The following is a 22,640-nucleotide window of genomic DNA, read 5'->3' on the forward strand; positions in this document are numbered from 1 at the left end:
CGTTGGGTTTTTTCCCCTTGAGCAACATCACAGTAAAATCTTGGGTGAAACCCAGTGAGCCCAAGCAAACCTGCAATGACAGTGCTGGTTCTTGCCCTTCACAGTGAAGAGGCTGTGCCCTCCTACCCCAGCACCTCTTGGCAGAGTGACAGACAGGGACTGCTACAGGGGAAGGGCACAACTGCTCTGCAAAGGCCTTGGGCTTCGCAAGAACAGCCAACGAAAGTTTAAACTGAACCTCACTCAGTGTGCTTAGCATAAATAGCCTCAGTGTGGCCAGCATCAAGCCATGGAAAGTGATCATCAGATGAGTTACTTCTCATTTGTACCCCGGCAATCTGAGAAGAATGAAAGAGGATATCAGTTAGCAAGAAGGCTGCTAATTAATTCCTCCTCACCCAGGCACTGCAAAGCTTTAGCTGCAAAGCACCTGCTTATCTAGGAACAGAAACTTGACAGCATTTCACAAAATAGGTTTGATTCATTCTGAAAAATGTCATTAAAGAGACGCAAGATCAGTTTGTAACAGTTTCCTCATCAGCAGCAAGGAAAGGTGAAAGAAAAGCAGCATCATTCTTGCCTACATTACTTTAAGTCTGGTTAATTTGCAGAGCATCAACTAACACTGCACAGCAATTCCGATGAGAGGTCAGCACGCCACAGGCACAGATGCTTTCAAAAGCATAACTTTACATGAGGAAGAGTGCTCGCATCATCTCTTCAGTGAAGAAGTTTCCCTAAAATAAACTCTCTGATTAAGTTGCAACAGGGTAGAAATATCTTGCTGTAGGGGCACAACCAGAATGCAGATTGCAGGTGACATGCCAGTTTTAAGATACAGGCAGCTAAAGCACTTTAAAGCTAAGGAAGCAGGACTCTGTTGTCTTAGGTGCTCAGTTAACCTGGATCAAAGGCTATCAAAAGTTCTTTGGAAATAGCACTAAGACAGGAGATAAGTCAGACAGAAGGAATCATGGAAAAACACCAATAGACCCAACAAAGAGATTTCAGAACACTTTAACAGTGAGGATCTCAAGCTTTCTGTGGCCAGCAATAGTTTGGTTTGCTTGGTGAGGCTGCTCTGTTAGCACTATCGCAATACAAGCAAGAGAAGTCCCAACAGCAAGAGTTAAAACTCCTAGCTGTCAGTAGGCAGTTAGAGCCATAAATCAAGTATCAACTGCACCCATAGCTCAGCTGCAGCCTTTGAGTGCCAAAAGGACATCACAATCATTAAAACTTTGAAGAACAAATCCACCTGCAAACAGACTCAGTAATCCAAACAACTTTCATCCTTCCTATTCTAACTGTGATGTCCCTCATTTTAGCTAGGACACAAAGCACAGAGTTATGTAAATTAATATTTTAGGGTTTTGGTGAAGCAGCACAAGCTATAAACTTGTGCAACACCCAAAATAACTCTAATCTCATCACACTTTCCCAGTTATGTTTAAATGTTCCAGCACTATTTCTCCACACTACCTGCTTCCACTCAGGGCAAAGACCTCCTCTTCACACTGCATGGGTACAAGTGGGCAACAGGCCAACTGGCCAAACACAGGGCAGTGGAAAGCATTTCTTTTGCTGTATTATCACCTCCTGGGCATAGAGAGTACACGTTGAATGGACAGCAGATGTGCAGCCTAGCCAGCTGTGTTTTCTCACTTCAATTTTTCATCCCTTTGTCTCGATCCTGAAACTGCTTTTCTTTCTACACACCCAGCAATCTCAGCCACATATTTTCCCCTAAAAAAAAGGATATACTTTCTTACCACAGCACACAAACTCCATTGAAATCTGAGAAGCAAGGATGTTTTACTTGGTTTGAATCTGAAGACACCTGCAGTTCAATCTCAGGTGTGCAATTCAGAGCCAACAGTAAAAGAATGGAAATGTCAAGGACCAGATACCTACTTAAACATACCAGATTTTGCTCTGGGCAAACAATGGGAATTTTTCTTTTTAAAGCAGAAATCTTCCACTGTAGGAAACATCATTGTAGGTTAACCAGTTCCCGTGTACAAGCTCCCCTCTAACGAACTGACTGGCTTCAAGTCCTTCTTTGGACAGATGACCAGGAAGAGGTTGGCCAGAGGACCCTGAAGATGCAGACAGGCTGGATCAGGAATGCCAATGGCCAGAACCCAGGCTAGGTAAACAGAAATTACACAGCTATCCTCTAGGTGATTACTGAGCATTTCACACCAGTGCTACCAGATCTGAAGAACAGGACAAAGAACAAATGCATAGGGACACATTTCCTACTAAACCCTGTTGCTCCTCAAAAACAGTAAAATGTCCTTTTTGGAGTGTAAAAGTGAGGGTGACTCCATCCTTACTTGGAATAAACAAACTTGTGCACATTCTTTCCTTTTATCCTGTGGACACAAATCTCTACTTGGCATCACAAGCTGCTGTAGGATGACTGTTACTGATTAACAGCTCTCTTCAAGTCTTTTCTGTGTGCCTCAATCTAATTGGTTGTATTAGCCAGGCATCCTGACACCATCCCTTTTTCTTGTCGTCAGGTGTACCAGACCAATACTAACTCAATAGCCCAGAGTTCACTATGTACCACGAATCACCTTCTGTCCTCTTCAGAGCACAAACCCCATGCGCTTGCAACTAGGTAGTCCTCCAGCACAAGCCTTGCACATTCACAAAGCCTCTGCAGGCAGCAGAGCAGAGCTCTGTTGGTCTTGCTGCCACCCTAGATGCCCACGCATGAAGGGACTAAGTTGCAAGTCAAGAAGAGGTGTCCTGTCAAGGGAAGGCTCTGCCCACTCAGGTACCAGCAGATCCCCAATACGTACTGGCAGATGGTAGATTGCTGGACAACCACGCAGTATATATCACCCACAGGCTCCTGGAGACTGGGGCCTGCCCCTCCTGCCCAAAAAAGGGGGTGTGTGCATGTACGGGGAGGGGAATTACTACAAGGTGACTGACCAACATGCTTCAAATCAGAGACTGGAGAAAACCAAGGTACATCAGTTTTGGGTGTATTTCACCCAAATGAAATGTATTTTTTAAAGAAAAAAAAAATCACCCTTTTCCTAAGTATTGAAGACAAGTTGTCAGTTCTTCATAAATACTGGGACTGCTGTCTGGAATAGCCATCCAGAGCTATATCCTGGCATGGACAAAAGGCAGCACCCCACAGCAAGCTTTACTGTGACAGCTACTGAAAGGTGATGTTATCCAGCCAGTACCTCATTGCCTGCCACTCTGACACCTCCACACACAGACACCTTCCCCCAGGCACCAACACTACTTCATTCAGCTTCCTTTGCCCAAAGTACGTGGACTCTCAAAGACCACCTCCATCTGTGCCTGCAGCTCATGCTCCTCCTGCATGTGCTGCTGCCTGCACAGGCATTCACACACCTGCCCCTAGAGCAACACCCTACCTGCCTCCAGGGGAGAGAGGGAATCCCAAGCACAGCATCTCACACACTCTCTCACTCTTCTTCCACAGTGTGGTATTTTCAATAAAATTCACACAAAGCCATACACACTGATAAATCCTGCCAAGGGGTCTTACACCCTACTGCGTATTTGCATTGAGCAATGAGTGCTCCTAAAACCTGCCCTTGGCACAAGCCCTGAGAGCAGCCCATGGGTGAAGTCACATCTTCATCGACTCAAAAAACCTCCAAACGCCAAGGCAGTGCCAAGTGACATTCAACTGTCTTTCAGAAACTGAAGCAAAAGAGGAAGCAAAGAGACAAGTTGCTGCCAACACTGGAAGCTTGTTTGCTGGTTTAAGAGTTGTATCATGAGATAAATTAAAAGACCTTCTGCCTATCTGTATGCAACTACTGGCACATCCATACTTATTCCTAAATGCAATCTCTAACAGTCCACGCTGGCTGCTCTACGTGTGCCAACCCCAATATGATTTGGTTGACAACCAGAAATCATTCCTGTGAGAACTGGTAGACCCTATAAATATCAGACAATATTTACATCTGCATTAAAACCACGGTTTGGCAAAATAGTTAATTCACCCAAGAGCACTTTGATCCTCTGACAAATCATTTCCTGATTCAAGTTGAAACAACACAAAGGACTTTGGACACCAACCAGCTGTCACCCTTGTGTTGCGAACTCGCACTAAATCCCACACAGCCAGAGAGGAAAGATTTAGGTGGTGGGAGGGGAGCAAACAGTCTATTTGTATTCACAGCATGTTAGAAGTTCCCTCTGGAGAAGTCATTCCTTCTCTTGCTACCTACCTGATGTAAGCTGATAGAACAGGGATCCATCAAAACTCACCAACAGGAAAGCAGCTGCAGCACCCTTCGACAGCACTGACGTAGAGCAAAACCTGTTGAATGTACTACAACCGGGGTGGGGGTGGTGTGTGCGCAGGGAGGAGAGGAGATTTTTTTTCCTTTACTTTGCTCTCCAAAGGATGCTTAGACACTGACAGATCTCCAAATGCAATGACCCCTTTGCGACCTTTGAACCTGAGCTGAGTAGGAGATAGAAACAAGAAATGAGCTTAACAAAGATCTGAGAGAGCAGCTGGGAAAAGTGAAGGCAGAGCTAAGGTTTAATAGCCATCTCCTTTTCTCCCATTTCAAATGAAGCATTCACACACATACTTGCAACCTAGAAAAACCCCCAAAACTCAGAAAACCCACTTTCAACGTTCTCCCTCAGATATTCTCTCATTACAGATATATTAATATTCTCATGTGCTTCTACTAGCAAATATAGCACTTGGCAATTAAAAAGAAATGCACCTTGGGGGGATGCAGATTAGAAACATAACTGCTACATAGTTCTGGTATGATGAACCCTTAATTAAAAAGCATTATTAATTTAAGGTGTTGAAAGAAGCAGTCCACAGAACTAAGGTAGTTTCTTCCAGTCTCCATCCTTATTTTAACTGATGTGTTTTATTACCAGGATTTGAGAAATTGATTCTACAATCTTATTGAATGAACAAGTCAAAAAGTAGTGACTCACTAACTCTTGAGATGCTCTTGATGTTTATTAAATTATTTTTACCACAGGTGGCATAAAATTTCTGAACTTCTCCTTGTGACAGACTTGTGACAAAGTTAACAAAACAAGTTTTGTTGGCCAGGCAACTCTCAGATGTGCTGCTTGACCTGCCACTTGCCTATTCCCAACTAGACCAGTGTCTTCGAATTTAGCAGCACAAAGGGATAAACTGTATAAAACTCATGCCTGGTGCTCTGATCTGCCTAACGCCAGGTCCAGAGCTGACATTACTCCAAGTCTCTCCCAGGGCTCTGTTGTGATCCAAATAACTTACAATCCTCAGACACAAAAAAAAGCCACTAAACCGGAATTAGTAGTTATAAGTAACAGGCAACTTGAAGGAAAAATCAGGGTTAAAAGGAACACCGAAGGAAGATGTACAGAGAAGAAAGTAGGAAATGGCTGTTTACAGTTACACTTCAGCAAACATAAGGAAACGCAGGTACAAGGTCAGCACAACTCTGTGGCAGGCAGCCTCCAGCGCAGGCTCAGCCAGCTTCCCTTCCCCAGTGCAAGGCGCACACCCACGACACCCTTCTCCCTTCATAAACCTGACAGACTTTGTCATACAGCCCTGCCCGTGGGCTGAGAGCATCGACATCATTTTAACTTTGCTGTCTCCTGCTCAGCCCGCCAGTCACAGCAGTCGGCAGACAAGGCTAATACCAGCAAGGAGCCAGCTCTGTGTGTGACCTGCAGCCAAGGCCCATCTCCGGCCAAGCTCCCAGCAGCTCCCCAGCTGCTGATCAAAGAGGGAGTTTGAGCAAACTGGATGACTGCAGAGGAAACACTCACGTGGTATTACGTCAGGAGTTAGAATATCTCAATGACCTGCAACCTCCATCATGAACAGACTGATGAATGTCAGAGCCACACAGAAGACCAACTCAACTACAAAAAAAAAAAAAAATCCAGCCTCTGATGCAATTTCTGTCACTCTAGATACCCTGTAAGGCAAAACTAAGAAGGGTCTCCTCCCTTCAGACAGAAATTAAACCATGTTTAAATGGAGTTTTCAAGAAACAATCAAAGAAATGGATGGTGTTAGTGGGGACTTTCTAGATCAGAGAGAAGCTCAGCATCTCACAGCATCACAGAATGGTTTGGGTTGGAAGGAACCTTAAAGATGATCCAGTTCCCACCCTTCTGCCACGGGCACAGACACCTTCCACTAGACCAGGTTGCTCAGAGCCCCGTCCAACCTGGCCTTGAACCCTTCCAGGGAGGGGGCAGCCACAGCTTCTCTGGGCAACCTGCTCCAGTGTCTCACCACCCTCACAGGAAAGAACTTCTTCCTTACATATCATCTAAATCTATCCTGTTTCAGTTTAAAACTGTTACCCCTCATCCTGTCTCTAAATGCCCTTGTCAAAAGTCCCTCTCCATCTTTCTGCAGGCACTGGAAGGCCGTTATAAGATCTCCCCAGAGACTTCTCCAGGCTGAACAACCCCAACTCTCTCAAGCCTGTCTTCACAGGAGAGGTGCTTCAGCCTCCTGATCACCTTGTGACCCTCCTCCGGACCTGCTTGAGCAGGTCCATGTCTTTCTTATGCTGGGTGCCCCAGTGCTGTACACAATACTCCAGATAAGGCTTCACAAGAGCAGCGTAGGGGGGAGAATCATCTTCCTCAACCTGCTGATCACACTTCTCTTGATGCAACTAGGCTATGGTTGGCTTTCTGGACTGCAAGCACATACTGCTGGGTCATGTTGAGCTTCTTGTCAACCAGTATCTCCAAGTCTTTCTCTGCAAGGCTACTCTCAATCCATTCATCACCCAGCCTGTATTTGTGCTTGGGATTGCCCCGATACTTTGTACTTGGCCTTGTTGAACTTCATGAGGTTCACCCTGGCCCACCTCTCAAGCCTGTCAGCATCCCTCTGGATGGCACATCCCTTCCCTCCAGTGTGTGAGCCGCACCACACAGCTTGGTGTCATCGGCAAACTTGATGAGGGTGCACTCAATGCCACTGCCCATTTCATGAACAAAGATGTCAAACAGTACTGGTCCCAACACCAACCCCTGAAGAACACTGCTCATCACTGACTCCCACTTGAACATCAAGCCACCGATTGCAACTCTTTGAGTGTGACCATCAAGCCAATGCCTTATCTGCCAACTGGTCTGTCTGTCAAATCCATGTCCCTCCAATTTAGAGACAAGATGTTGTGCAAGACAAGTGTCAAAAGCTTTGCACAAGTACACATAGATGACATTCATTGCTCTTCCCTTATCCACTGGAGCTGAAAGGCCATTGTAGAAGGCCACCAAATCTGTCAGGCACGATTTGCCCTTAGTGAAGCCACATTGACTGCCACCAACCACCACATTAGTGTCCATGTGTCTTGCTAGATCTCAGTCTAGCAAGATAAATATTATCCCTTTTTCATTATAAGAAAGATAACTAAGAGTCTTCTTTGCCTGTACGTATCTTCATCTTCAACATTAGCACTGACCATCGTTCACCTCATCTGACTTGAGTCCCAATCGGACCATCCAAAATGAATTATAAGCTAGTCATGGAGCACACCAGGGTTCTTTTCCACAGTAATGAAACATAATTCATACACGAATGAACAACAAAAATTGTGGCTGTTCTTTACACAGAATGTGAGCAGCCCTGTAACAACCAACTCTCAATTAACAGATTAACAGTGAAAGGAAATCAAAAGGTCAGTTAAAAAAAAAAGCATAAATCAGGCTAGAAGACTGTTCACAGCTAAGAAAATACCAGATTCCTGTAGAAAGCAGGAAGAGCTTAAGAAAGCAGCTGGCAGAGCAAGCACATGCTTTGTGTCACAGGCTCAGCTGGTCACAGCCCATGGCCAGCGGAGAGGACAGTGAGGGGGCTAGTCCACAGCCCACACCACCAGGCTGCAAACAATCAAGGCTAGAGAGTACTCACAAAAGCACCTGTGGCACCTCTAAGCATTTGCATGTTGTGACCCCTGGCCACTATATGGTTTATCCCAGGTTGGATTCTGCGCTATAAGATAAAAATGCAAGTTCTCAGACATGCACGGAGAAGACAAGGTTCGGGCCAACACTCCTTGACAGAATATATTTCCTCTCTTCAAACTGCCATGAAGTAGTATATATATCTTTTATTAGACACACATAAGTTTTCTTTGCAATGCTGAGGCTTGAACTTGGTAAAAAGAACAGCCCAGTACATTGCCTTCTTCCATTTCCAAAGTAGAATATCTTGTAAGAATGCAGCAGCCTAAAGAGTCACGGTAGTTGCCCACTGCTACTGTGTTACAGTGAGAAGCAGCTCCCCCCCCACCCCCACCCCGGGGCCTCCACTTGCAATGAGGAGAAAAGGAATTGTACAGCTGGCTCATCACTTCTGCTCCTGCCCCTTGAGACAAAGTTCAAACTAGCTGAAATTGCTGAAAATGCAAAGGGAAGGACAGTTTCTCTAAAGTTTTACTTGTCAGATTAGACAGAGGAGCCTGAATTGTGTCAGAGAGAGCTCTTCCACTTCTCCCTTTTATTTCTTGCATTTTCTCCTCGTACCTCCCTTTTCTGTATTGTATTAGAGACTTTGAATAAACAGAGCAAGCATTCACAGGCAGGGTGAAAGAGGAGGAGCAGTCATGACTTGACGGGCAGCAAACAAAGCAGGCACTAGATAAAAAAGTTACAGAAAATAAAAGGAGTCTGGAGAGCCAAGGATAGAGGAATAGCAAAAGCATGAGAACAGCCAAGATGTGAGACGCTTCACAGACACGTCTGGGCAAATGTTCAAGGCCACGAGGTAAAACCACCAGAAGCCAGGATTTAGATCATGCTTCTTCATACTGCAATAAAAACTACCCTGAGCATTTCCCAGGAGTGATCCATAGGCAGCACCACAACTTCTGCTCCAGCAGCTTGTTCAGAACTGGGAGAAACCAGTTGTCTTAGACATCCAGGCCTCCCCTAATCCCTCTTAATCAATAGGCAGCTGGTAATCAACCTGTCTTAAGTGGTCAAGATGGGGCAATGGGCAGAGATAAGACCATGAACTCACAGGCTTAGTCAGGAGGGTGGTCAGCCAGCACTGACCAGTTAAAGCTGTGCATTGAGCATGTTTAACCTCTAGATTCAAAAGCAGTATTTCTAGCAGGGATATTTTAAGAAGTCTCATCTCCACAGTACAGTCAGAAACTTCCTAATAACTCTTCAGAATTATTCTCCCAATTCTCCAAAACCAGTAGGAAATTTATTTCAATTTCTCAGGACAGTTGTGCTGAAACCCACAAGTCCATGAGCTGTTCTGCCATCACACTGTGGCCAGATGACTCTCACTGTGTGGCAGGCTAAGCAGGTGGGGGAAATAACTATTTCAGCTATCCAACTTTAGTTGCATGCAAGTCAAAACCATCTCAGATAAGGCCAATCTCTTTTTAGCACAAGCTAGGATAATATACTGCAGTTAAATCCTCACCTGCAAGCCACCATTGCTTTAATTAGACTCAGTCAAATCCAGGTCTTCATAGTCTAGACACGGTTTAGCAAGTGCTTTTATGCGAGTAATTCACTGCAAGAGAACACAATTCTTAAAGGAATTAGAAAGATAACTCGTCACATGTGAGGTTTTATCTGGAGCTTACCTCAGTTTTGGCAAAGAAAACCTTGTTGGATTTTGACAGCACAAAGACAGCCTAACCTAAATATTCAAGCACCAGTCCAGGAGAAGATTTTACTTGGGGAAGGAAGGAAGGAAAGTGTTCCTCTTTGAGCCTAATGACTTTTCCAAAGTTTAGCCAGCCATAAAAGGCCTTCTGTTCAAAGCAAAAGCATTAACATTACAATTTTGCAACACAGCACAGAAACATGAATCTTGAAGCAATACAGAATACAGACTTCCACCCCTTACTCTGGTCCCTTCTGTAAGCTCTGTGCTACTCTGAGTTTTAGACAAAAGTATGAAGATTTATAAAAGTTAGAGAGAAAAAGCACATACAGAGTACCTACTGCTTCTGACCTACAGTACAGATACACTGGACACATTTTCAAGGACCTCCTATGCTCACTCACCTATTTACAGAAACTCAAGTCAGGAATATCAGAGCAGCTTTGTGGCTTGACAACTTCTCCCCTGAAATCAAAGTGATGAGATGCTCCTGCTCCACTAAAGTCAATTTGACTAAGCTTTAATATATATAACAAATGGCTGGTGTATGACAGAAAATAGTAAATGCCAGCACTGTTGTGCTCCTAGCTGTGCATAAATACATTATTTTATTGCCATTTTTTATTTGCTCAAGGAATCTTTGGCAGAGCATTAGTAAAACATGGGGAATATCAGCCCAGTGTTTCTGAAGACTGAATTTGCACGGGAAAAAGCCTTACATACCCAGCTAGTTGTCCTACAGGGCAACACCAGTATTGCAGGTCAGCCAGTCCTCCTTGTAATGAGACTCCCTCAGCACTGATACAGGAATGGCTGTAACTGGACGTTGCAGTAATACTGTATTAACCAGTTCAACTAACAGTTCTACTTGAATGCACCAGTAAGCATAAAGCAAACCATAAATTGTCTCATTTTTACTCAAACAGTTGAAGAGATCTTATCTTCTGTAACTTACAAAGGAGACAACCCTGGCTCACTTTTGTGATGCAAATTAGCAAGTTGCTTGGAGGAAGAGGGGAAAAAAAAAGGCTTTCCACTGAAGTTACAAAGAAACTTCCTCCCCACACAACAGTCCCGGAGACACCAGCACCCATTGAGCATCCTTCAGGAAGGACTCCACAACTCCTTCAGACCATACAGAGCCAAACCTCTGGCCCCTTGATTGCACACTCTCCTCACCGCTGCATGCCTCTGTCTCCTCACTCACCTGCAGTCACCAAAAAGACCTGGAACCACCCAGAACCGGCACCAGATGTGTTAAACTGCACTCGAAACTGGGGGACATAAATCACTGCCCTTCCATGAAGATGTAGCTACAAGGAAACTCCTATACCAAGCAGTAACAGCCTCCAAAGCAAAACACCATCCCAAATGAAATGCGGCTCAGGAATGTGAGCTATGTGAGCAGGGGGGCTCTGGTAGATATTGAGGGAGGACAGAAACAGGCAGGTTGCTCTCGCAACAGACAGCACTTCCCCAGCCAGGGCACAGGACCAGCCTCACCGCCCTCCCTTGCCCCACGCATGTGCACGCACAGGCACGCCGGCACACGCAGAGCTCGGGAATGCGAGCAATGCGGACTGGGGGCCAGCAGGGCTTTGCTGCCCGGGAGAGAGGGATGGGAGCAGGTATGAGGGAAAACAACACTACAAGGCCAAGAGGCAACTGGGGTTGCTGCAGAGTCGCAGGGCTCCCTTTAAGGGGAGGTCTGTGGAGGGGCTGCAAGGCCTGACTGCAGGCTGAAAACCAGTGAAGTGCACCTTTTTGTCCCACTCAGCCTGTGCTTGTGGAAGCAAAACTTTACATGCCTCTTTGCAATAAACCTGTCTGTCATTAACTTCCACCAGCTGAAACAAACTGCAGGTCCCCCGGTTTCTGGCTAGCTGCTGACAAGAAAAACATACCAGCATTTAAAGCAATAAACACATGCACTTAACACTTCCTGAGCCAGAGATGTGATACTCAGCTGTACAAGCACAAGCCTTTTCTCCCCCAGGCTAACAGAAGATGGAATTGCTACAGATAAAACAGACCTGAATCCCTCCCAAGTCTACTTCAGCCAAAACCAACAATTCCTCACAGTGTGAAGAGCATATTTGGTCACCTGCCATTACTAAGGTTCTTGAAGAACCCAATTTTATTTCTACCAGATTTTCTTGGTCCACAGGTCTCGGTCCAACCAGAGGGTCAGTGAATGAGCTCTGCCTATCTGGCTGGTGCTGCAGCAACCCAGGAGGGGCTCATGCCCGCGGCCAGCATGCACCTCCTGCTGCCAGGTCTCGCTGGAGTGAGCACCGACTGCATCTCCTTCGCACGCCTACCACACAACTCGTGACAGTCATGATGTGTGCACGGACACAAAGAAGGGTTTGTTTTCCTTAAATTTCCCGGCAGCCACTAGTATTTTCATTGATGTGACCGATCGTGCACTTAAATTGTTTAAAAACACAACAGCAGTCACAAGCAGCAGCAGTAAAAAACTCCAAGAAAAACACAAAAGAGAGATATAAAGACAAGTGATAAATCACAGATGGAATCAGGATCAAGATTAAGGTGACTCCCACTTCACACACGGGCACACATCAGAGCCCTTGTCTACTTGAAAAAAAAATGAGTAAACAGTCCACAACACTGCAAAACCAAAGTGATGCATGCAGTTTGACAGCCAGGTTAAATGATGCTGACAAGATACATAAACTGCAGCTAATCATGCCTATATCATTTTCAGCATCTTCTGGTTTCAGAGAGCTTCCATCCCAGGGTCTTCTTACAGATGATTTTCTCTCATCTGGAAAAGTTACCAACATGCCATGCACAGAAAAACCCAAGCAGACTGCTGGTAAAGTACACATGCAGAGAAAATGGTCAGTGACACCAGAATAAGACTAGCATTCTTCTGAGAAAAGAAACCTCTTCAAGAGCTTACCATTAAAAAAAAAAAAAAGGCAAGGTAAAGGTTTAAGAACACGTTCAACACCACGTGTCAGGAAGGAATGGAACTTAAACTAAAAATCTCTTCTCATGTTGCTTTTTGTAAGTCTTAAGATTAGTCTGGGATAAAGACTGTTGCCTTAAAAGAAAAGTTGTTTATTGAAAAATGTGAAGTGTGGTTTTAAAAAAAAAAATGCCATGAAGCAGCTTAATTCTAATCCCACCCATGTAAATCCACACTGAACACCTGAAAAGAGCCAGATTACTTCTAATACATTAAAAAAAACAGCCAAGAAACTGACTCCCCTGCTCAAGAATCCTAACATTTTACCGTTTGTTTTTCATGGTTTGTTTGGTTGATTTGGTTTTGGTTTTTTAATACCAAACCTGGCTTTTCAGCAACATTGTCCAAGGGCTAAAACTGTGAGAATTTATAGCAAAAATTGAGACACTGCTTTTTGGTTTGTTTGTGATAAACTGGAAATTATGAATGAAGTTCAGAGCAACTTTCAAATTTATATTTCTATTAACATATTCATTGTGAAGTGGTTTCAAAACTGAGTGACAACTGCTCTTCACTCAGCAATCCCATTTTCAGTTGCCAGGCTCTACAAGACAAGGTATTACTGCCAGACATTGCTGCCAGATGGATAGAAAGCTGAAGAACACAGAAGGTTTAAGAAAGCAAGAGATGGGCTCTGAAAAGCCCTATAGAAATAGGAGTTATAGAAATCCTACTTTGATAATAGCTGTAAAGTCCCACCTTCATATAGCTGCATTATATTCCATAACGTCCATATGCAGTTTGACAACTGTCCTCCACTTTGTTAGGAATTTGCCAGCCATTCTGCACCCATCTTTTACTTCTGTTCTCCTGTGCATTTACACCACATGAACAAAAAGGCTAAGCCTAGCCTGCCAAATTACTTCTGCTTCCTGTCCCCATTTGCCCCAGAAACCCAATTACAAAGTTAACTCATGCTAATGGAGCCTGAAGGGATGTGGACTCACACTCAGCTGCATGAGAGGTTACAATGAATGAACAGCCTGATTTCCACCCTGTTTGGTATCTGAAATGTAAACAATGCACACTGAAGTTATCTGTTGCAGAACTGCAGATACATCTTGGTCTATCTGTCGGTAATTGAAGTAAACAGGCATATTCCAAGAGACAAGTCATTATCCATTAAAGTGCTCTGTTCAAAAAAAACCCCACCAAACAAAAAACCCACCACTGACCTCAGCATCAGTTTCTACTCTGAAGAAAGATTCAGCTAAACTTAAACATGTTCTCTCAGCAGATATTTTGCTATGTCTGTTGAGGTACATGCATTCAGGGGGAGGAAAAAAAGGGGAAAAAAAGCAAGGTTCTGCTCTACTGCAGACCTCCAAAAGCTGGACTGCAGTGGGAAATTAATTACGTCTTAATATATCTACTAATATTGTATAAATACTGAAGAGAAGGAGTTGAAACAGTACAACCTGTCTACTAGCAGCTGGGTTAATAAAAAAGCACTGGTGAGAAAATCCCAAAGACTGAAATTGCCTTTGCCAAGCTGCAAAACAGATATGACCTATCAACTCTTTTATTCCAGTTTCTCTTCTCTCAGAAGTTTAGAAATCAGAGGCAAAGTCTACAATATTGTTTCATTTAATAATTATGCACGGGTCATGTCCCCATACTTTTGTCTCATAATCAGTATATTGACTGTCCTTTGTTACATTTTATACTCTAATTTTAAAACACTCAAAAGTCAAAAATAGAGAGAAAGGCTCTAGTCTGAATCCAAAGATATTTTTTCCCCAATCACTGTACCTCTTGTCAAATTCTCTCTGGACAAATGCTGAAGAGCCACATAAAACACTCGTATATATTTCTTTCTCTGTCCAAACCAGATTAGTTTGGTGTAGCTCTTAGAGATCCTTTGCATCGCCATATGCTGAGAAAGGGATGAAAAGAGATACATTTGCAAAGAGTTCACTAATATCTGAGGTCCTTCGGGGTTTTTTGACACATCTGTTCCAAAACAGCTCAGGAATGAGCCCCATCCTTTTCTCATTTAACAGCTCATGAAGTGAATGAAAACACTGTGATGGAAGCCCCACCATGCACAGCCATGTTTATGCACCTAAACAAACACAGTCAACCTCTGACACTGTCTCACTCCAGGGGAGACTCCCAGCCGTTAAACTGGGAAAACAGTGGCAGTTAAAAAAAAAAAAAAAAGGGAAAGGGTCAGAATAACTCACTGTTTTAAAGTAAACTCTTCCATCTTTGCAACTAACAAACTGCAGGCCAGTGGTGAGCATGAATACAGAACGTAAGGCATGGAGCTTTCCCAATCTCTCCCACCGAGCAGGATGCTTCTGATCACCATCTGCCAAGAATTTCCTAATGGACCAAATTTTAGAACAAGTCACATCGGTTTCCAACAGTTTGCAGGCTTGAGAGGCAATCGCAGTACCACGATTTCATGCCTATTAATTTCTGACACAACCCTGTACTGCCGCTGAGAGGCTTCCCACCCTCTCCCAGACGCTGTGCACACAGAATAGCCTGGAGGGGGGTATTTTGGCAGGTTTGTTTCCAGCCAGATCAGTCCTCCGATCTGTTTCATCCTACAGCCACATAAATATTAGCGCCATCACAAAGCAGCTGGCAGCAAAAGTGCAAGAGAACTCACTGCTTCCAGCTGGGCACAGGTTTACTGCCTACCTGCAGCCCCCAAAGGCCCCTGTGGCACAGGGAGCTGCAGTCAATGGGAAAAAGCCAGGAGGTGTAGAGATTCATAGGGAATAAAACAGAAACAGTTCTGATGCCACTTCAGGAATTTCTGGTGCCAAGTCATCTGGATCCATCTGAGCAGCATTCTCCCTCTTAATAATGACATCACAAAACTGAGAAGGGATCAGCAATATATAGAAATCATGAAAAAGGGTTTGAAAAAACACTTTCGGGTTTTAACAAACCAAGGGAACATTATCTGGAAAGGGCTAGGGCATGAGGTAAAATAACAAAAGGCACATAAAAGCTAGATGAGTGTTCTCATCTCCAGAATGATGGATGATCAAGGTATATAATTAGGAGGCTGAAATGTGTGTACGTACACACACTACGGAACTCATTATCACCGCACAGCAGCCATGAAGGCTACCAGCTCAGTGGGACCAAGAGGATTGCACACTTGTGTGGATAACAACCCTATCTGGAGCTAAACTCAGGAATACTAATTAAGAGTCCTCAGGAAAAAGAAAAAAGTCCAGGGACTTCAGGCTTAAAAGTCAATGTCCACTAATTACAGACCCATACAAGACATAAGGTAAAGGACAGATTAGCCCTCTTCAGTCTTAGGTGTGAGGATACTGTATGTTTCTCAAAGCCGCTGGTACAAAACCTCTTGGCACAAAGCAGCCTCACCAAGGCTGGTGCCTCATCTAATAACCAGCATTTTGACTGTTTTCACCTCCTCAGAAAAGACAGCACCAGCTCAATCCACTCCCATCAGGGCACAACTGCTTCATGTAACTGCACTGGTCACCCTCTGGGCAAAGAAGATGGTACACCAGTAAGGCCCCCAGGTCCTTGGGACAAGGCATGGGTAAATTTGTGCAGAGAAGAACTCAACAGTAATGCTGGCACTTCAGCTCTGCAAAAGCAGCTGCAGTGAAACCCTTTTGTATTTCCTTAGCATCCCCCAACAGCTCAGGGCACCTACAGCCAGGAAGGGTATCCCCTACTTCAGAACGCTGGCACGTGATGAAGGAGGTTCAAGACATCATCAACCCAGAGCAGGCCAGCGGTCTAGCCTGGGAAGTGTAGTGCTATGAACATTTCCCCAGGAGACCCAACAAAGTGTCCCCACTGACCTCCTGGACATCAACCACCAACAACCAACCTCCAACGAAGTCAGAGATGCCTTTAGCTCATGGCATACACAGCTGCAGAGAACATGGAGAAACAGCCCACATTTTGCATGTAAAACACTTCTCTCACTGCCATTCCTACCTCCTGGGCTCTGCATGCCATGCAGCAACCCCCCAGACACATCAGGATGGTGAGGAACAGCACAGAGGAACCATCCATGAGCCCAGAAACAGGCTGGGACCCTCCTACTGCCCAACACCCTCCCACCATCACCTTCACCAGAACATTTTCTGGAGATGCCTCATTTCAGGGAAACACAACCTTCAACCCATCAGGGCAGATATCTGGGTCTACTTTTGGCTCCTGTGTGCAACAGGGAGCCCATACACCAAACAAGTACATGAACAGCAGTTTGGCTTATAAAAAGGCCAGGGTCACTTTTGACAGATTTGCTTACCCACAATTAAGTTCAAACTGTTCTTGTCAGACTCCTCCATCTTCAGTCTACTCACATCTCTACAGAATTAAAGGGACATTCAAAACACACATTCATAACTCATGTTTAATTGTCAGCTGTCCTTCCCCAGTACAGCTCTAATTAGAAATCAGAAGCACGTTTCTGAGCACAGAAAGACACACACAAAAAAAGACATTAACTGCCAAGGGAAGCCTGTGGGAGCATTTTAAGTCTAACAGGATGCCTTCTTGTAAGTTGTGCTTTAGCCAAACTAGTCACTGGACTTAAAACAAGGGTAAGAGCCTGGGGCCTGTGACAGCCTGGAAGTGAGATCAGATGCTCTTGCCACCTACCCTAAATGACATAAGTAATTTCATTATTATCAAAGCTCAGAAAGCATTTTCAGTGTTCACTGCAGCACCTTAGAAGTAATGTTCTCTTTTTCTCATCATGGACAAGTTTAATGCTGAAGAAGCAACTGTCACCATACACATCTTTCTGCTATTTTGCAGAGTTTGCCAGAGAACCTTTGGCAAAGTAAAAACATAAATATAGCCTAAACCAGTATTCAGATTTAACTGCAAGTCTCAACACTGCTGTCATGACTGCAGACAAGATTTCCCAAAGTAAAATACATGTAGTCTAGTTCAGAGCACAACACTGGTAGGAGTAATCTGCATAAAATACATAAACTGTAAAAAAATAATCAATTATGCTGGTTGTTCATTCTTGACCAGTATTACTACTTCCCTTCAAGTCCCTGTCTTTTGACAGCTGGAAACAGCCTTATAATTTGCATGTTCTTTCCCCTCAATATGTAGCATCTATACTGGGAGCAAGAGATAACCATGGATTGTCAGAGTTGACAAGCCTAAGTGGTTTCCCTGATTTCTCCATGAGATGCCTAAATGCCTTTTTACAGCACCACCAATTATTCAACCACACAGATACTATTAAGATACTTAAAATTAATTATTTCCCAATAGAATGAAACACATTGTAAGTTTGATCATAAAACTGAATCGCTAGTCAAGACAAACTTATTTCAGTGCTTACATAAGGTTTATAAAAAGACATTGTGACTTGTATATACTTCTAGATAGCTTGAACAAAAAACTTTTCAAGTAAATCCTATAAAAAAAATACAGCTGGCATTTCAAGTAATCTGTAAACTTTTACTGCACCTTTAAGAATTTAGGGAATCAAAACTTTATACAAGTTGTTCATGGCTACTTCGTGTTGCAATTCCACATGAACTTCTCATTATGACTAATAACCTTGTTATTATCTTAACACTTAGTATCTTGCCACAACCCACAAAAACGTACATAAAATTCATACCCGTGCATGTATATACACACAAGCTTTCAAGCCACTTTACAATTTTTGTATTTCTTCCCTTTCTAAAAGCACACAGGAAAATCTGGCTGGATCGGACAGTCTAAGCAGCGATGCCTGAAACTTCTCCTATGGCCCATTAGTCAATTCCATTAGCTAAATGACTAGGCAAAAATCTCCTTCTCCGTGACCTACCACTACAATAGGTGCTGACACCACAAGAAAATCTGTAACTGTCCTCAATTAACAACCAGTGCTTTAGTAACTAAAAGCACATTCAGCTGCCCATTTCCGACAGCTCTTTACAGTGGCTCTGCATCATTTGCAAAAGACACTCTTCATCTAGAAGTTTTCATTTCACTTTCAGCATCTATTATTTAGATGTACAGGGCACTGCAGAAACTGAGACCACAAGATGTACCAGAAGCGAACAAGGGTGAGAAAATTGCCAGACTGGGTAAAGGCAAACATACTGAGGGAGAGTGACTGAACAGACTCATCTCATACAAAAGTCATTCATAGTATGAGAAATATATCCACTGCCAGTTCCCTCAAGGAGGTAGGATTTTTAGACACGCGTTAAACTGCCACCTAAAACCATTTCACACTCAGTTTTCAATCTAAGGACACAGTTTTATTCTCACTTTCTCCAGTGAAATTTTAGAGTAAAGTCCAAACTCAAAAGAAAGCAGGTGTGTACAAGTTTAAAAACTAACACAGTGGGGACTCCCATGTAGGCTGGAGTGCTACAGAAGTTGTCACCAAAATACCCACAGTAGTCATCAGTAATTTATATAATGGCAGTATCATGTTTGCCACTAGAGAACCATCTACCTCAGTTGGTGAGTTTCCATCTAGTGAGAGCTCTAGCAATAAAAAGGGAAAAACTTCACTGTGATGTCAGACAAATGAAACACAAAGTCCAGCGTAACATCAAATACCACCAACCATATTGTTGGTGAAGTCACACACTTTGAGGCGGACAAGCACCTATATCTACCTACACTTCTGCCCAAGCTGCTCACTGGCAGCTGCAGTGGTACTGCTGCTGGGGGCTGGTGCCCCCAGCATTGGTGTGACCCACATTTCCACACACACAGCACTGTGTGGGATGCTCGTGGAACAAGCGCCCTCACCCAAGCCCCTCCACACCTTGTATCCAGGTCAAACTCTCTCAGTCAAAATGGATGGAGGAAGGACCTGGGCTTCCCTGCCATAGGACAATACTTCATCTTCTGTTGAGATAGCAGTTGTGGGGTAAGATACCATTTTACCTAGTTACTAATACAAGGCAGGTGTTCCCAGCCAGAAGAGAGACAAGACTTGAAAGATGCCACTTGCAGCATGGATTGTGGGCAGCCCTACTGATGCCAGTCAGCCCCACTGTGTCCTGCCGGCACCCACTTCCTGTGGAAAACTGACTCCAGACCTGAAGACCCAAGCAGCACTCCCATGGGCTTGAAACCCCACCTGAATGAAGGTGTCAGGGCTTTCTTTGCACACACTGGGCACTGATTAAATTACTTCAGCCTTTCTAAAACTCACATTAACCTGATTAGTCTCCTCTCACTTCTCCTATTTTCCTTTCTTCACAGCATGCCCTCACACAATCTTTCATCAGATCCAGTCACTCTGCCAGAAAGGGTGAAATAGAAGGGTAAGATACATCCAATATTTTTAATCAGCGATTTGCCATGATCACCTTTCTTGGCTAGTCAAGGTGCATGGCTGTCAACTACGCTACAGAACTGTCAGATGGGCTCTGCTGTTAATTAAATGTTTGAGAGCTCTGATTTAACAAAAAGCACACCTATGCCTGACCTTAAGATCAGTTCAAGAAAGTTAAACTTAGCTTGGTCTTACGTAAAACCCAGGGCCAAAGAAGTCACCAGAAAGTCATTGTCATTACTGAGGCATGTAATCATGCTTGAATCAGTTTTTACACTAGCTGTGTATCACGCTATAGGGCCTCAAGATGTTCTTTGTTCCAGAAAGAGTAAGCCAGTTTTCAAACACTTCAGCATGTCTTTAAGAGCTTTCTGAGAACCATGAAGTGCAGCCAAAGTTAAGGCATATTCATAAGCTGAGCATCAAAGCCCCAGATCTCCTTCTGCCCGCCCCCCCAAGAATACTCTCTACTGTCTTTTTAGAGCGCCAGCTCACCAGTTCAGACTATACCCAACGCGTTGTCCATTTAAACAAAGCGCAATGGACACAACTGCCGCCGCGGATGTGACCCAAACCCCACAGGCCGGTACCTGGTCTCCCACCTCTCCCCACCCCGTCTGGCCGCACCGCCGTCCTCGGACGAGCCAGGAGGCGGCAGCCAGCGCTCAGGGTCGGGGGGGCTGCCGAAACCTGAAGCGGACGTACCGCGGCCGCTCCGCGGAGCTCAGCGGTCAGACGGGCGCCGTGCGAAAGGCAGGGCTGCGGTGCACCTCTGCTGCTCCGGAGTGGAGCCGAGATGCGGCGATGCACACAACAGTGCCGCCCCACGCAAAATCACGCGCTTTTACTCAAACTGGGGAGCGGGTACCGGTACCAACAACTCACCGCCGCACGCTCGTACGCCGGACCACCGGGACGGCCACCCTCCTGGCAGCGGGGCTGCACCACGGCAGACGGCTCGCTCCCCGCGGGCCCGGAGGCTCCCCCCGCCGCGGGCTGCTCCGCCCAGCCGGGGGGCGGCAGCCCCGCGCCCCCCCCCCGAGCGACCCCCTCCCGCCCCATCCCCGCTCGCCGCTCACCTCCGGGCTCCGCGCCCGGCCGGGGCCCCGCCGCCGCCAGCGGGGGGGTGGGGAGGCGGTGGTGGGCTCGGGAGCCCCGCAAAACTCCAGCCCGCACCGCCGGGAGCCCGCAAACTCCTCTCCGCAGCCGCTTTGTACCCGCCGGCGGCCCGCACTGCGGCTGCGCGCTGCCCAAAACCAACACGGCGCGCTTCCAGCCCCCCGCCGGCACCCTCGGCCCTCCCGCCACCCCACGCCCCCGGCGGGGCCGTCCCTCCGCCCAGGGCCATCCTTCCACATCGCCCGCGGTGCAAATCCTCCGCCACCCCCTGCGACAGCAAATCCTCTGCCCCGCGGCCCCCGGCCGTGCCCCCTCCGACAGCGCAAATCCCCCCCGCCCCGCTGCAACGCGGTCCCGCCGCGCCGCAATGCACCCCCCGATGCAGCGGCGGGGGGGATGCCTTTGGGGCGGCCTGGGGGGCGCACGGCGTGGCGTGGGCGCCCGCGGCACGTGTGTGTGTCCCCCGCCCCGCGCCGCTCCGGAGATGCGCTGGAGGGCGGGGGCCGGCGGCGGCTGCAGAAGGGGTCCTCGCCTCCCTCGAGCAGCCTGGGTCAGCGGGTCACCGGGGTGCAGGAGCTCCCTGCCAGGGAGAGCAGGGCGACCGTCGGGGCTGCGACTGAAAATGCAGCACCCGTGGGAAAGCCTGTTTGTGGCTAAACTAGATGAGGGGTTCCCTGTGCTGGGGGGACTGATTTGAAGCCCATGCAAGGAGCCTCGGGCTTGGCAGGTTTGGTTTAGATCCAACACCTGGTCAAGGCTGGCGCTGCCGGGTGCCACTGGACTGGGATTCCCCACTGGGGGCTGTCTTGTGAAATACTCTTTTCGGTGTCTGAGCCTCGGCAGAATGTGCCCACACGCTGCCAGCTATTAGGCTCCGCGGGGCTAGACGGGGTCCTCGGCCAAGGCTTTCAGAGGAAAGCAAACTGTTCATCAGCTCCCTCTGCACCGCCATGTGAATCTCAGCTTAGAAGCAATGTTTTTGAACTTGTGCCTTGATCTGTACTGGCCAGAACAGGGTGTCTCTAAAGGCTTTCCAGCTGTGGAAGGCTACAGTAATGCCTGTTTTGTGAACCTTGACGTTTTTGCTTAACAGTTTGAATATTCGGCGTGGATTGATGCATGGTTTCTTTCACTCCTCCTGCTCCTCCTATCTGAGGTGCTACCCCCGCTACCCTGGGGCTCCCAGATCCCAGGAGCAATTGCTTCAGAGGCTTTGTGGTGATGCCAGGAAGGGTTTCATAGCTCCCAAAGACTAAGAGGTCAGCAAGTCCTGGTCCACAGGCCAGGAAGTAAGCAAGATGCAGGATAATCAGTGAAGTCAAGAGTGTGACAACACTTGGTCTCCTTTTCCAGATCTGTACGTGGAACCCTGCAAGGTCATTATTGTGAGTTACTTCACAGCACAAAAAGACACAAATGTGGCACATCCCTCTTGCTTTTTCTGATTTTCCCTGTAGTGTACTGTCAAATGCTGGCACCTCCTGACCCTCCCTTCTCATTTCCTTCTTTCTGTGTCATTCCTCTGCTTTCCTTCTGCCTTTTCCTGGTTAATTCTCCTGAAACTCTGCCTATTTCCAGATGTTTTTTCTGCTGACTTGATAACTGAAGCTCATGAATGGACA

General features: G+C 46.0%; 1 long non-coding RNA gene across 1 annotated transcript in view; it reads right to left on the reverse strand.

Moving 5' to 3' along the window:
* LOC141973401 (uncharacterized) overlaps positions 1–21,087 on the reverse strand; it is a 78,900-nt gene extending 57,813 nt beyond the window's left edge. The window contains exon 1 of the long non-coding RNA XR_012635517.1: positions 20,979–21,087. This is a non-coding gene — a long non-coding RNA (uncharacterized LOC141973401). The remainder of the gene's footprint in view (positions 1–20,978) is intronic.
* Between the last annotated feature and the right edge of the window lie 1,553 nt (positions 21,088–22,640).

This window comes from Athene noctua, chromosome Z (assembly GCF_965140245.1).
Source record: "Athene noctua chromosome Z, bAthNoc1.hap1.1, whole genome shotgun sequence".
Lineage (NCBI taxonomy): Eukaryota > Metazoa > Chordata > Aves > Strigiformes > Strigidae > Athene > Athene noctua.